Here is a 13298-nt window from a genome sequence, read left to right on the forward strand (position 1 = left end):
ATGGTGTGAACATGCATTTTTCAGTAGCGTACCGTGCTGCCAGCAACAGACTTGTTGAGCGTGACAGTACTTCGGAAACTGTGCGATGGTGATCAGTCATTTTGGGTCACGAAACTAGAAGAAGCTGCTTTTGCTGTCAATACAACCCATCATCGAAGCACTGGCTTTTCGCCCTTTGAACTTTTGTTTGGGTTCATACCAAAGCTGCCACATCAAAAAGTCCGCCCACATTAAGCCTCTAACCTCAGCGAAAGGCTCCTGACACTGCCCGAACGGCGAAGCGAAGTAGTCAGTAACTCCGAACAAGCGCAAGAAACTCTGAAAACAATATATGACAGGACCCACTGCGACGCATCATTTAACATTGGCGACTTTGTATGGGTACGCCGACAAGAGCCTATCCTACAGGGATCTGGAAAGCTTGCGCCCAAGTTCAAAAGCTTATACCAAGTTATACGCAAAAGAACTCCAGTCACCTACGACGTTCGACAGGTAACCAACTCCACAATGTCTAGACAAGATACCCGAGTTGTTCACGTAAGCCTGATGAAGAGGTATCGTCCATCATACTTCGACCCAATCCTGGCTCAGCCAACTGAGGGAGATGAACACCCTACTCCAGACTCCGCTGAGTTGCCACACGAGGACCACGTCCCTGTTCACGCCACCACTGAATTATTAGACGCACATACTGCACCTTCAAATGTAGATGAAGCCTCGGCCCACCCTGCAAGTCGACGCCCCCTACGTCATCGCACACGACCCCGACATCTACAAGACTATGTATGACCTGTTAATGCAAGAGTACTTTTTTTTCCAAGTGGACTTGGACTTCTAGGTGGGGTGGGATGTGAGCTTCAGCTCTAAACATAACTGTATTCGGGAACCAGGTCAAGCAACCCTGGGGGCCATTGGACGTTTTTGCCGAACAAGAGCAGAGAGCCGGGGTTTTCAGCCTTGTACAATGTGACAGTGCTTTGTAAATCTGCCAAATTAAACGTTTTCCACCATTTCCGCCCGCTTCCTCCACTCACAAAAGTAAATCGCTGTACGTTTTTAGAGTACTGATGTGAAAAGCATTTGCTTAACGCGACCACACCATGTGCGCTCGTCTCCTTTCTACGTGTTGTGAGGTTAACATGCGTTCTTTTTCCGTTTCACAGTACCCTTGCCTCTAAGCACAATTTTCAACCATATTGGGGACGGTGTCAGGTCTCTCGTCGAAGGCGACGAAGTTGTTGCGGCGGGCCACATCATTGAGTGTAGTGCCGTCGCTTCCAACTGCTGCTCTGACGGTCCTGTGCACGTTATCGCATTCGTGCTGCAGTCGTCCACGCTTAGTAAAGACCCACACCGAGTCGACCTGAAGCTGACCGACGTGACAAAAATAGCAGAATTGAACTGCACATGCCCTGCAGGGGAAAGTATTGCCTCAAGTTGTTCGGATGTCTCAATGGAAATCTCAAACTCAATGGAAGCCTTGCTTCCATTGAGTTCGCTATAAGAAACTTTGTAATTATGCGATGCAGCTTTTCATACATTTTTACAATAGAATGTAGATCAATATTGGATAACTACAAGCTTGCAAGAGAGGTTTTAGCTTGTCTTGCTCATGTACACGTACACAGCAACATGTAGAATGACGATATTTTTTCAATCTATTCAAAATTAATTCACTATTTTTAGAGAATATTTAGCTTTCTTACACGAATGTTCAAGAAAATGGCATATGTTTGCTCGCAACCAAGTAAACTTGCTAATGAATTGTCTAGTTGCCATTGATTTAAGCTCTTGAGTACTTCCATCAATCAAATTTATTTATATTTGATGCTTTGCCCCGGCATGCCCAACATGTTTGCTGTATTTATTTTGTACACTAATGTTACAATCAGGTCATCGAAATTTTAAGCGAATATGTTAACCAACGTAATTATGTGAATTTAATGGAGGTTTGTATCTAGTTTCAGGAGCCTGCAGTTTCTCAGCCACAGGAAGGAGTACTAAAAAAGGCTCATGCGTGGCTTGCCATATGCTTGCTCAGCCGAAATGCACGTCACAGAAAAGCCAAGACGAGGTGCCAACTTCATTCATTCAATTTTCGAATACCTGGCTTCATACACCTGCGAGACTAGACCATGGAAAACTAGACCATGCAGCTTCTGGGGGTAGTGCTGCAAATCTTCGTCGTGTCAAAATCCTCCATTGACGCTCCCAACGAACCAGAGCTTATATGATGTTCACATCGATGGTGTCCCATCGATGGCGTTAATAGATACTGGGACCCAGGTGTCCATAATGAGTTGTAAGCCCCGTCATCGACTGAGGAAGGTTCTCATGCCTCCTACTCCTCGAGCCATACGCGTGGCCTACGTCACAGGAATGTGTACTTCCCCTATCTGTTTCGCCAACTGCTTGGTTCTTGTTCTTTTTACAGTGCTGACCAATTGTCCCCATGACCTAATTCTCGGACTCGACTTTCTTACGGTGCATTCAGCTTTGATTGACTGTTCTGCCGGTACCCTTTGCCTCGAACTTGCTCTATGCGCGCATATTCGTGCCAAACTGCCGAACAAATTTAGTACGACCGCCTGCTGCCTAAAGCCTTGACTTTCGTTGATTTGTTATCATCTTTTCCTGTGTCCGTTGGTGGCTACATCGCCACACCTGTTCCTGATGTCCTTTTGATGCGCAATAGCAATATCACTGTGCCCCACTCCGTCGTCACCGTCACCGATAACCGGACATGCCTTCCCGTTGTCAATTTTGGCCTGAAAAAGAAATTTCTACCCTAAGACATGTCAGTTGCAACGCTGCTTGCCATAGGAGATGACCACGTCACAACGTTTTCAGTAGATGTCTGCTCAGATTCATCACCATGTCCACAGGATGCTATTTGCCCTGACGCAACATTTTGGCCCATGATTGCTGCAGACCTATAACCTGAACAAGTAGCAGCTCTGTGTCGCCTTTTGGCTTTCTACCACGATATCTTCGACCTCAACAATCGCCAATTGGGCCAGACTTCAATTGTTAAGCATTACATAAATACTGATGATGCCAGTCCTATTCATCGCCGGCCATATCGAGTTTCTGCTTTAGAGTGTAAGATTATTCAAGATGAAGTGAACACGATGCTTTCCAAAGGTATTGTTGAACCTTCATCGAGCCCTTAGGTGTCGCATGTGGTACTTGTTAAAAAGAAAGATGGAACATGGCGTTTCTGCATAGATTATCGTCGTCTAAACCGCATTACCAAGAAATACTTCCACTCCTTGCCTCGCATTGACGACACCCTCGATTGTCTCCATGGTGCCAAATACTTTTCATCAATAGACCTTCGGTCTTGGTTATTGGCACATTTCTGTGGAGAAAAAGGACCAAGAGAAAACAGCGTTCGTCACCCCTGATGGTCTATATCAATTCTATAACAAGGTTTTACTGTACAATGGTAGTATTTATTATTATTATAATTATTTATTTATTTTTAAAGCTCGGCAGATTTCCTTCACTATGCTCTAGACCGAGCAGGCAATGTCGTTTATGATGCAACTTTGTGGAAGTGTTTTAGAACTTTACAGAAAGCATAAGAAGCTCACACTGATTCAAAAAAGCAGCCATATGCACGAGGCCACTGAGTGATCCTATCAAGCAAATAATACGGCCTACACCTTATCGCTTGATTGAAAAGTGCGAGCAGCGTCCTGCATCAGCATTCATGGACCTGTTTATCTGCTGCACCGGTACCACTGCGCCTTTTAATCACCTGTTCTGTGTACCGCACCAATATCTATCGCATCAATAGCGATATCTACATTGACAGCTTTCTCAATCACCTCTCAGCATCAGCACAGGGTGCTAATCAGCATTGCAGCAGACACGACACCATCGAACCCCCCCTTACATACATCTGCTGCATCTACGCTACGCTCTGTGTCGTGCTTTGCATGCATGTACACTAGCATGTTGTGTATTTTTCGTTAGGCTGCGAATCAGCTGTCTGTACTCAATGCTACTTCAGATTAAATATGCCTCTGTCAACACATCTGCATTGGCAGTTTTCTTGTGCTCTTATTGGCTTGTAAAATTTAATACAGAAAAACAATTGTCTGCATTCTTGTTAACGAAGGCATGACCTGTTCATTCCAAGATACTGACGTTCACTTCCACGGTGCACTTTGCTTTTAGAAAATGCTGTCTGATCACCTGTAGCGAAAAAATTGATATTGCATGTATTTAAACTACTTCTCTTAGTGGCAGAACTAACCAAACCGTTCCAAACAGTTACTCATTTCTCTACATTATTTTTACTTCCAGTGCAAATGGGACATTGCCTTCCATTATTTTTATGACCAATGAGCTCAAGACATCGACTTGTATCTGGAGTTCAGGACCCGTCACTACGGGTCTCCACAAACCCACAAAACCAAAGCCACAACCTTCGCATTTCGCGTGCGATGCTCTACCAATTGAGTTATCGCAGCGCCGTTTCCCCATCTACTTTCTTGGGTATTTATGTTCCCACCTGCGGCAAGTTGTTTATTCATCCATTTTAATTTCCATTAACTTATCGTTTCTTTATTTCATTTATTAAGCACAATTAATTTCCCCTATGCTGTCCTTGGTGTCAGTGTTTGTTGGCTTCTTATGATATGACTAATAAAAGTCCGGCCCCTCGGTTAAGCCCCTTTCTTCTTGTTTATTACATAACGAGGGTCTCTAATCCAGCAACGCTGATGCCCTCCGGTAGCATGTGTGGGTTTATTGACCAGTTGGCATCACCCAAAACGATCACGTTCTTGTGACACCTGCAGCAAAAAAGGACGTTCCACGTCCGCCACCAAGGTCTGTGAGTGGTGGCGCTGGCTAACACTCCCAGGGTTCTACTAGGACACATAAATACCGAAGAAAGTGGATGGGGAAACGGCGCCGCGGTAGCTTAATTGGTAGGGCATCGCACGTGAAATGCGAAGGTTGTGGGTTTGGTTCCCACCTGCAGCAAGTTGTTTTTTCATCCACTTTAATTTCCATTAACTTATCGTTTCTTTATTTCATTTATTAAGCACAAGTAATTTCCCCTATGTTGTCCTTGGTGTCAGTGTTTGTTGGCTTCTTATGATGACTATACGACTATATATATATATATATATATATATATATATATATATATATATATATATATATATATATATATATATATATGTGTGTGTGTATATATATATATGTGTATATATGTATGTGTATATATGTATGTATATATATATATATATATATATATATATATATATATATATATGGGGTTCAAAAAGCTGGTCGTGCCTTCCCCAGCCCTCTCCCCCCCCTTCCCTTCCGGAAAGAAACTCTCCGCCTATGCATGCAGGGCTGGTTAATGATTTTGCTTCACCCAGTCTACTGTCAGTGCCGAGTTGGTGCAGCACACAGACGCCATTGAAAACCTGTTTCGTGCACCTGCTGTGCCTACGTAAGTGCACGGTGTATTTACACCTCAGAAACTGATTATACCTACAGTTCAGGAGCTCAGAAAGTTACGGTGTACATTAATTGGACAAAAACATAATGTCTGCGCTGCAGATATCGAGCTGCACAATTTCTGAACTCTTGTGTACCGACCGCCATGAACTGGTTCAGCACGGTGCAGGTGAATCAAACGGACCGTAGATAATTTCTGGACTTCTGGTGCACCACCTTGAACTAGTTTACGGTGGTGCAGGCAAATCAGTTGTACCTTCTAACGGGCCCCTCGCCAGGCCACATCGAAACTTTGGTTATACGCTGGAAGTTGTTACGTGCCCTCTAGGGAGCACTGTGCCGTAATATTTTTTTCAAATTAGTTCATTACTAGGCGAGATAGAAATATTTCAGTGCCGTGAACCCATGGTTTCAGGAGGCGAGCGCCACTGCCAAGAGAGACACTTTCTCCACTTGCCTCGTCTAGCGCACGCAAGCGAAATTCCTTCCCTGCATTCTCCTATACCAGATCTCGAGTATCGCGTACACTTGTGCGATATTCATTGCCTCTCCAGCTGGGAGATGCCAGAGCTTTAAAGGTTGTGATCCCAGTATGTAAATTTAAACTGTATTGAAAAGCCATGTTTTCTTGCATGCACATTTTGATCATTATGAAGTCCTGCATGTGTAATATATAGAACAGAACTGCAGCTAAACAGTCTGCAACAAATTTCTATAACCAGGCCAATTTTTAATCAGTGATTTGCATAATTTCAGCTCACACATTCGAAGTGCACATCCAGTGTGAATGAAGCTGTCACATGGGCATAGAGCTTAATTAACAGCTTTGTCAAACGTCGCCTTAGTACTAATGCTTTGATATCTGTCATGCGACATTTCCTTGTGAACAAAATTAATCTGGAGCATTGTATTGGGTATTTGAGGCCTGATGGTAAAGTTCAAGAGGAAATTAGCGATTTGTTAAAACACTTAGTTCAGGCTTGAAGTGTAAATCACAACAAAAAGAGGATAAGCGTAGGTTTCAGTTTCAAATTAGTACATCTATAAAGAATGCCATCCGGGGGGATGTTCAACAGCGCAAAACCCATTCGCATGGCTTCATTTATTCAATGGAACGCATTCAAGTTTGCTGTTGCTTAACAGGTGGATGAAGAAGCCAATTATTGCGTTTTAGGGCCCCGAACAGTCGCATGGCAATAGATTGCCAAGCCTCTCATAACATCGAGCCATTTCGTAATTGTACCAAAAATGGTGGATGCAGCCAGTGTTGTTGCCAGGTAATTGCATTTTGACTATTGTGTATTGTTTGCATTTCTCGTGCATAAGGAATTCTCGCAGAGAGTTTTATTTTCAGTGGCCTTCAGTGGATGTCTTCTGCTACAACTAGCACATAAGTTAATAAGGGGGGACGCGGCCCTTGAAAACCGAAAAATCGCGAAAAAGTCGATTTTTGAAAAACAATATTTTCGGGTTGTATGTCTCATAAACTACCAGTTCTGTAATTATCAACCCGCAATTAAACCGTAAAGTAAAAAAATTACCGACGATTACGTTACTTCCTAATGCGAAATTTGAGCGCAGCAAATAAGCTGTTTCACCTTTTCGATAGATTGAGGCAAAGAAATCGAGCAACACATGTATGCGCTATCACAGAATTTTTTTTTTATTTTTCACACGTATTCCTTTAACAAAGACTCCACTAACAGTTCTTGACAGTCATGAAGGAAGCTTTGTGGTCGGAGAAATAGACTGATATATGTTCGACTTGGTACACCAATGCTTGATTCTCAAAGACGAGATCTATACAAGTGCCTCGCGAGGTTGTCACAGCCGTGGGACGCGTTACGAGCGAGAGGAACGGGATGTTCTCCCGCATAAGTGTTAGGAAATTGCTGTTTGTCTTTATGTCAACATTAAAGTCCCCCACTACTAACATCGGTGTGGATCGATGGACGGTTAATGCGAGTTGCAGGAAGTGCACGACGTCTTTCGTGAGTGCGGTAGGGGCGAAGTAGGCAGCTACTACCAGCAAGCCGTTGGGCAACTTTGCGGCGCACAGTTCGCCAACTTCAAAGTTCGAGCCGGCGCTTTGACAACCGGAGACTCGCAGGAAGGGGTGGGAGGGGGGCGGCGTGTACACCCAGCGGCAAACGATGGGGGCAGAAGCGCGTGCAGCAAGCGGACAACACGATAAAGGGAGGAGGGAAGAGATAGCAGCGACTGACTGATGCCGCTGACGCCGATAGTGAGTCAACCCCAGCTGCGGAGTTGGTTTCAGGGACAACGCCGCCGATGCCGACACAAACAATATGATACCCTCGCTTCCGCAGCGCTAAGAACCAGGGGGGGGGGGACCCTTTCCTCCTCTTTCTGCATGGCGGCGACGGTGTTCTATGCAGTCACGTTATCTTGACTCTCTAGCGGCGTCAGCGGCATCCAGCGGTATCAGTCGGTCGCTGCTAGCGCTGGGGGGATGAAAGGGGGGCGGAGCTGGTTACGAGGCCGACGACAACGCCGACGCGAAACCCAGGAACGGACGCCAAAGAGCTGCGCTCTAAAAAAACGCTACTTTTGACGCCACCCCAGCTCTCAAAACACGCGCAAATGCCGAAACGAAGACAAACTTCGCGCGCACGCCAATTCCGGCCCATGCGGCCTGCCCGCGCCATCTTGGTGTCGTTTTGACCGTGAATTCTTTATCTGTGTTTTGCTGCCGTGCAAAATGGCGTCGGCGGCGCGGTTGAGGCGCTATTGGCGTTTTCCCTCGATGCGATGCGGAGCGCTGATTGGCCAGAGCAGCGCATTCAAATCCCGCGGGCCAACGTGCGCCTGCCATTGGCTGCTGCGCGGGCGGCGGCGACGGCTCCTCTTATCGGTTGCGCGCCCGCCGCACTCGCCTCGTTGCTGCCGCTTGCTCGGTGCGCCTCGATAGGCGTCTGCTTGCGAGTTGCTCATCGCCTTGTGCTATGTTTTCGATTATTTTTCCTGCTTTTTCTTTTTTTCGCCAGTTCTGTAGCCTTTTTCAATGTTGCACGCAATGTCGAGAACGAAGCGCAAGACAGTGAAGAAGTTCGGTGCGCGGAAGCGCGCTATGCAGCTTGTCCGACCATCCAGCGTCCGATATTCTGCGGGGAGTGCCGACTACGTAGGTGCTTGCAACGGTCGAACTGTGCCATCGGATGTCGCCGATCAACAATCCGACACATTGAGTGTGCGTGGAGCCACAAGCACATCGAGTTTTTCCGAGATCGCCGGACCCAGCTCGTGTTGTGAACCGGTGCCATCGAGCGTGAGCGGACCGTCGACCATTCATCTGCGGACGCGTTTTCTAACTAAGGAAGAGATCGACGCCAATGCTAAACGCCGTGATGCCCTTCGCGCTGAACACTGCACCATGCCAGCGACCCGGAAGAAATTTCAACTCATGGAGCCGACTCTTACACCTGCAGCTACACCTACAAGTGAAGGCGAACATTTTGCTATCGTTCAGATGGACGTTTTTAACACCCTGCTCCGCTGCACAGTGTGCAGATATTGCTTGGAAGGTGGTTTGACTGTGAGAGAGAGCACCAAGCTTGGACTGGCGACAAAACTCGAAGTCGTGTGCCCCTCTTGTGGCACAATTGAGAGTTTGTGGTCATCGCCCCGCAAAAAGGACACGCAGGCTTTCGAAGTCAACGTCCGCGCCATGATGGCTATGAAGCAAATAGGAAAGGGCCAAACGGCTCTCAACGATTTTTGGGCTGCTATGAACGTCTCTTACAGAGGTCTGCACCACAAGACGTTTCAAAAGCATTTAAAGGAGACGTTCAGGGAGCGAGAGGCCCACGCCTTGGATACGTTTTACGCTAATTCTGCCGCAGCAGTTATTAGAGAGTTTTAGTATTGGGGACGCAAGGCGTTGGGGCCCCAAGCGCTTGGGTGCGTTTGCGTACGCAAACAGAAACGTGTTATAGGTTAGCGGCCCCAAACGCAAACCGCAATGAGGTCGCATGCGCTCGCAGCACCACCAACGTCTGATCGTTGCTGCGTTATCATGTTATAAAATATGAAATGAAGCATATGAAGTAAAGTACATTAAACTCTTTTTATTAGAAGCAGTTAATAGAGAGGTTTACAGCGTCCAGTAATCGGGTAAACGCAGGCTGGGGCGTTGGGGCGGAGCCATGAACTAGAGCGGCCTGCATTGTGCTGCCACCTGGTGGCGCAAAGCTCAAACAGACAAAACAGCTAATATTGCAGTACCCAAGTGTATTTTACTTTGCTGCGAGTATAAATTTTTGGCAGCAACACAATTAAGCCAGTGCCGATAATTTACACCAGCAGCGAAGTAGAATAGACTTGGTTACAGCAATATTAGCTGCTTTTGTCGATTTGAGCTTTGCGCCGCCAGGTGGATGCACCAAGCAGGACGCTCCCGTTTATGGCTCCGCCCCAACACCCCAACTGCGTTTATCCGAATACCAGACACACTAAACCTCTCTAACACACATAAAAACGACGTCTGTCGACACTTAGCGAAAGATTTATTAGATTATCTACCCGCTAGCTACTCGTAAGTTCTCCTACACCGCAAGAGTCACGTGGGCAACGTGACCTCTTAGGGGCAGCGATGTTTCCGGCCGCTCCAAGGACGCAAGTAGACGTAGCGGTCTGCGCATGCGCAGTAACGTCGCCCCTAGTTCTCGCGTACGCAAGCTGCTTGCGTCCCCAACACTAAAACTCCTTATTAGCGCGTATAAAGAAATGGACCCCAGCTTTTGCAAAGACATCACTGTGGTGTACGACGGAACGTGGCACAAGCGTGGGCACACATCCCACATTGGAGTGGGATCTGTAATTGACTTCCATACAGGTCTTATTTTAGATGCTGTAGTTCTATCGAACCACTGCCTTGGGTGCCAAACAGGGCCCAAACCTGGAGATGTAGCATACGACAACTGGCACCAGTACCAGCCAGAAGAACACAGATGCAAAATCTGGAAGCATGGAGGTGGAAGCAGGCCTGACTCTCTTCAAGCGGCCCATATCCAGGCATGGCCTGCGTTACACAACCCTGGTGTCTGATGGGGACAGCTGTACCTTCTCTGCCCTCACAGATGAGAATGTTTACGGGATTGTGCCAATTGCAAAAGAAGAATGTCTCAACCATGTGCAAAAGAGAATAGGAAGTGGACTACGTAATATTGTCAAGAAGAGTGACAAGCCACTAAGTGGGAAGGGGAAGTTGACAAAACACCTAATTGAGAAGCTCACAGACTATTGTGGTTGGGCCCTGAGGAACAACTCCAGTGATGTGGCAGCAATGCAGCGTGCTGTGATGGCAACGTATCACCACGTCACATCGACCGACCGTGACCCTCGCCATGAACTTTGCCCAGAGGGAGCTGAATCGTGGTGCCGACACAAAGCAGCAGAGGCGGAAGGTGAGCCACAGCCCAAGCACAAGCACAACCTTCCAGACTACGTTGCTGCAGCTATGTTGCCTGTCTACCAGCGGCTTTCGCAGAAGTCGCTTCTCCAGCGCTGCATGGGAGCAAAGACTCAGAATGCATCGGAGTCCTTCCACTCTGTCCTTTGGTCATTGATGCCAAAAGAACAGCAAGCATCCTTGATTGCCGTAGAAACAGCACTGCATGAAGCGGTGCTGCGTTACAATGCTGGCTGCTTGAAAGCAACCGAAGTAATATCAGTCTCCATTGGGCTCCAGCCAGGTCACCTGGCCATCCAGCGAGCTCTTGAAAAACATGTGCTACGGCTGAAAAAAAACACCAAACGACACCAAGAAAAGGTGGAAGTGAGGCAGAACAAGAAAAGAGTGCACAGGGACACTTCAAGCTACTCTGCAGGAGCTTTCTAATAAAAAATACAGTGTTCAACTTTCAAAGCCCGTTTTCTCAGAATTGATTTTTTCGCTAGTAGTGGTGCTTAGAAAAGCGATATCTCAAGAACCGTTCTTCAGATTTGCGTGCCGTTTTTTTTAATTCTGTTCCTGAATGATTTTGCCAGGGGGTAACAGGCTTCTTTTTTTGATAGCTGGTTTAGTTAATTTATAATAGGCAATTAATTTTTGATGAATGTGGTCATTACTGGGTACATCAAATTCAAAGTTGTGTAAAAATTTTTTGGAAGGGAAATTTAAACAAAGGGCTCTTTAGCCCCCTGGGATATCTATCAAAGGATCATCACAGTGAATTTCAGCTTCACACGGCGTCTTGGTATTTCTCCAGGCTTTTCCTCAGACATACACATGAATTACCTAATTAGACCTCAATAACTCTGGAACTAATTAGCACATCTTTATGAAACTTTGCAGTTCCTCATAGTTTGGTGGTGTGAACATACGCTGAAAGTTTCATCTGGATATCTTAAAAAATAAAAAAGTTGGGTCTCGAGGGTAGCCTCCCCCCATAGCACACCACTCTGATGGTGACACTGTGTCATGGGATGCTTCCTTAAATGTGGACAAGAAGATTGTAAAGGAAAATGTGAGATGATCACCGTAATAACCAAGGCATTTGGCATGGGAATGACCTAGCTCTGAAGGTAATTATCAGTTGTGGATAGGCATATAATCTTAAATGGCACCTTGCATGAATCCCAAGTGTCAAATGTAATGAGGATTGTGCACTGAAAGGGCCTAGGATGTTTTGTAGATACAAGGGAACACTATAGGCGATTGATAGCAGTTGCTTAGATGCACCACATTAACAGGAATCAAACGAACTCCCTTAGACACAAGCATGCAGCAAATTCAAGGACTAGATGAAGCTTCAAAGAAGTAACTGCATTTCATGTAGGATAGGAGTGAATGACCTTTCTGCATGAGATCAGTGACAAAAACACTAAATGAATGCAGTACAGTGTCTGTATCATATCTTATGCAGACCAAGCTAGCCTGGAGTTTCAGCATTCCTTGTCAGTTCGCTTAAATAGGTACTACATTGATCAAAGTGCAATATTGCTCTACAAGGCATAATATGCAAGATGTAGCATGCTAACCCTAGTGGCTCAACAACTACTAAACCTAAACTTCAATGAGCAGTGAAGCTTCCTTGTAATTTTCATCGTAACCATACTTTTGCTCTTGGAAGTGAACCTCTTAAGTAAATTTGCTTGTGCATTGATTTTTCTTTAGGCAAGTATTTTTTTACATGTTAATGTCTCAATCCTGCTTTCTCTTTCCAGAGCTAAAAAAAATGTCTCTTATGTCAATTTGATCTTTTTACCTAGGAAGCTATCATCTAGTGCTGTGTACAGCAAGCACATGCTTCCGGCAAGGAGGGAGCCAGCACCATATCTACATCAGCAAGAACATCAGTGCTGAAAATAAACATTTTTTTTCCAAATAGCTGTCTTTTTATACTTCCAGCATGAATTAATACGTTTCTTTTACCTTCACATGCGGGAAGGTTTATAGGAATAATTAGTGACTGTTGAATGCCCAGGAAAAGCCTTGAAGCCTTTCTACATGTACAGTGGTAAAGTACATGTGTACTTGAACTTGATAGTACAGAACCAAAGGCACAATAACAGGCACAATTCTCAAGGCAGCAGTTGTATAATTGGTAGATGAACACAATTGTGCTGTCCAGTTACATTCAGTTTGACCAAGTATTGTAAGGATTGCCTTCAATATGCATAATTCAGTTTAGCCAGCTAAAGTTGAACTCGTAGAAACTTGGGAATGCCTGTTGAGAATTTTAGCATAAATGGTACGTGTGCATCCTTCAGCAGCACTACAAGCCCAATAAGGTTTTCATGTTACTGTCCCCCCCCCCTCCCTTGGTGTTATTACAGTATCTACTTCA

The 13298-nt window shown here is 45.6% G+C and overlaps 1 pseudogene; it reads left to right on the top strand.

Annotated features, from left to right (window-relative positions):
- Nucleotides 1–8392: 8392 nt before the first annotated feature.
- Nucleotides 8393–11347, top strand: LOC139047115 (uncharacterized; annotated as a pseudogene).
- The last annotated feature ends 1951 nt before the right edge of the window (nucleotides 11348–13298 follow it).

Source organism: Dermacentor albipictus, chromosome 6 (genome assembly GCF_038994185.2).
Source record: "Dermacentor albipictus isolate Rhodes 1998 colony chromosome 6, USDA_Dalb.pri_finalv2, whole genome shotgun sequence".
Taxonomy (NCBI): Eukaryota; Metazoa; Arthropoda; class Arachnida; order Ixodida; family Ixodidae; genus Dermacentor; species Dermacentor albipictus.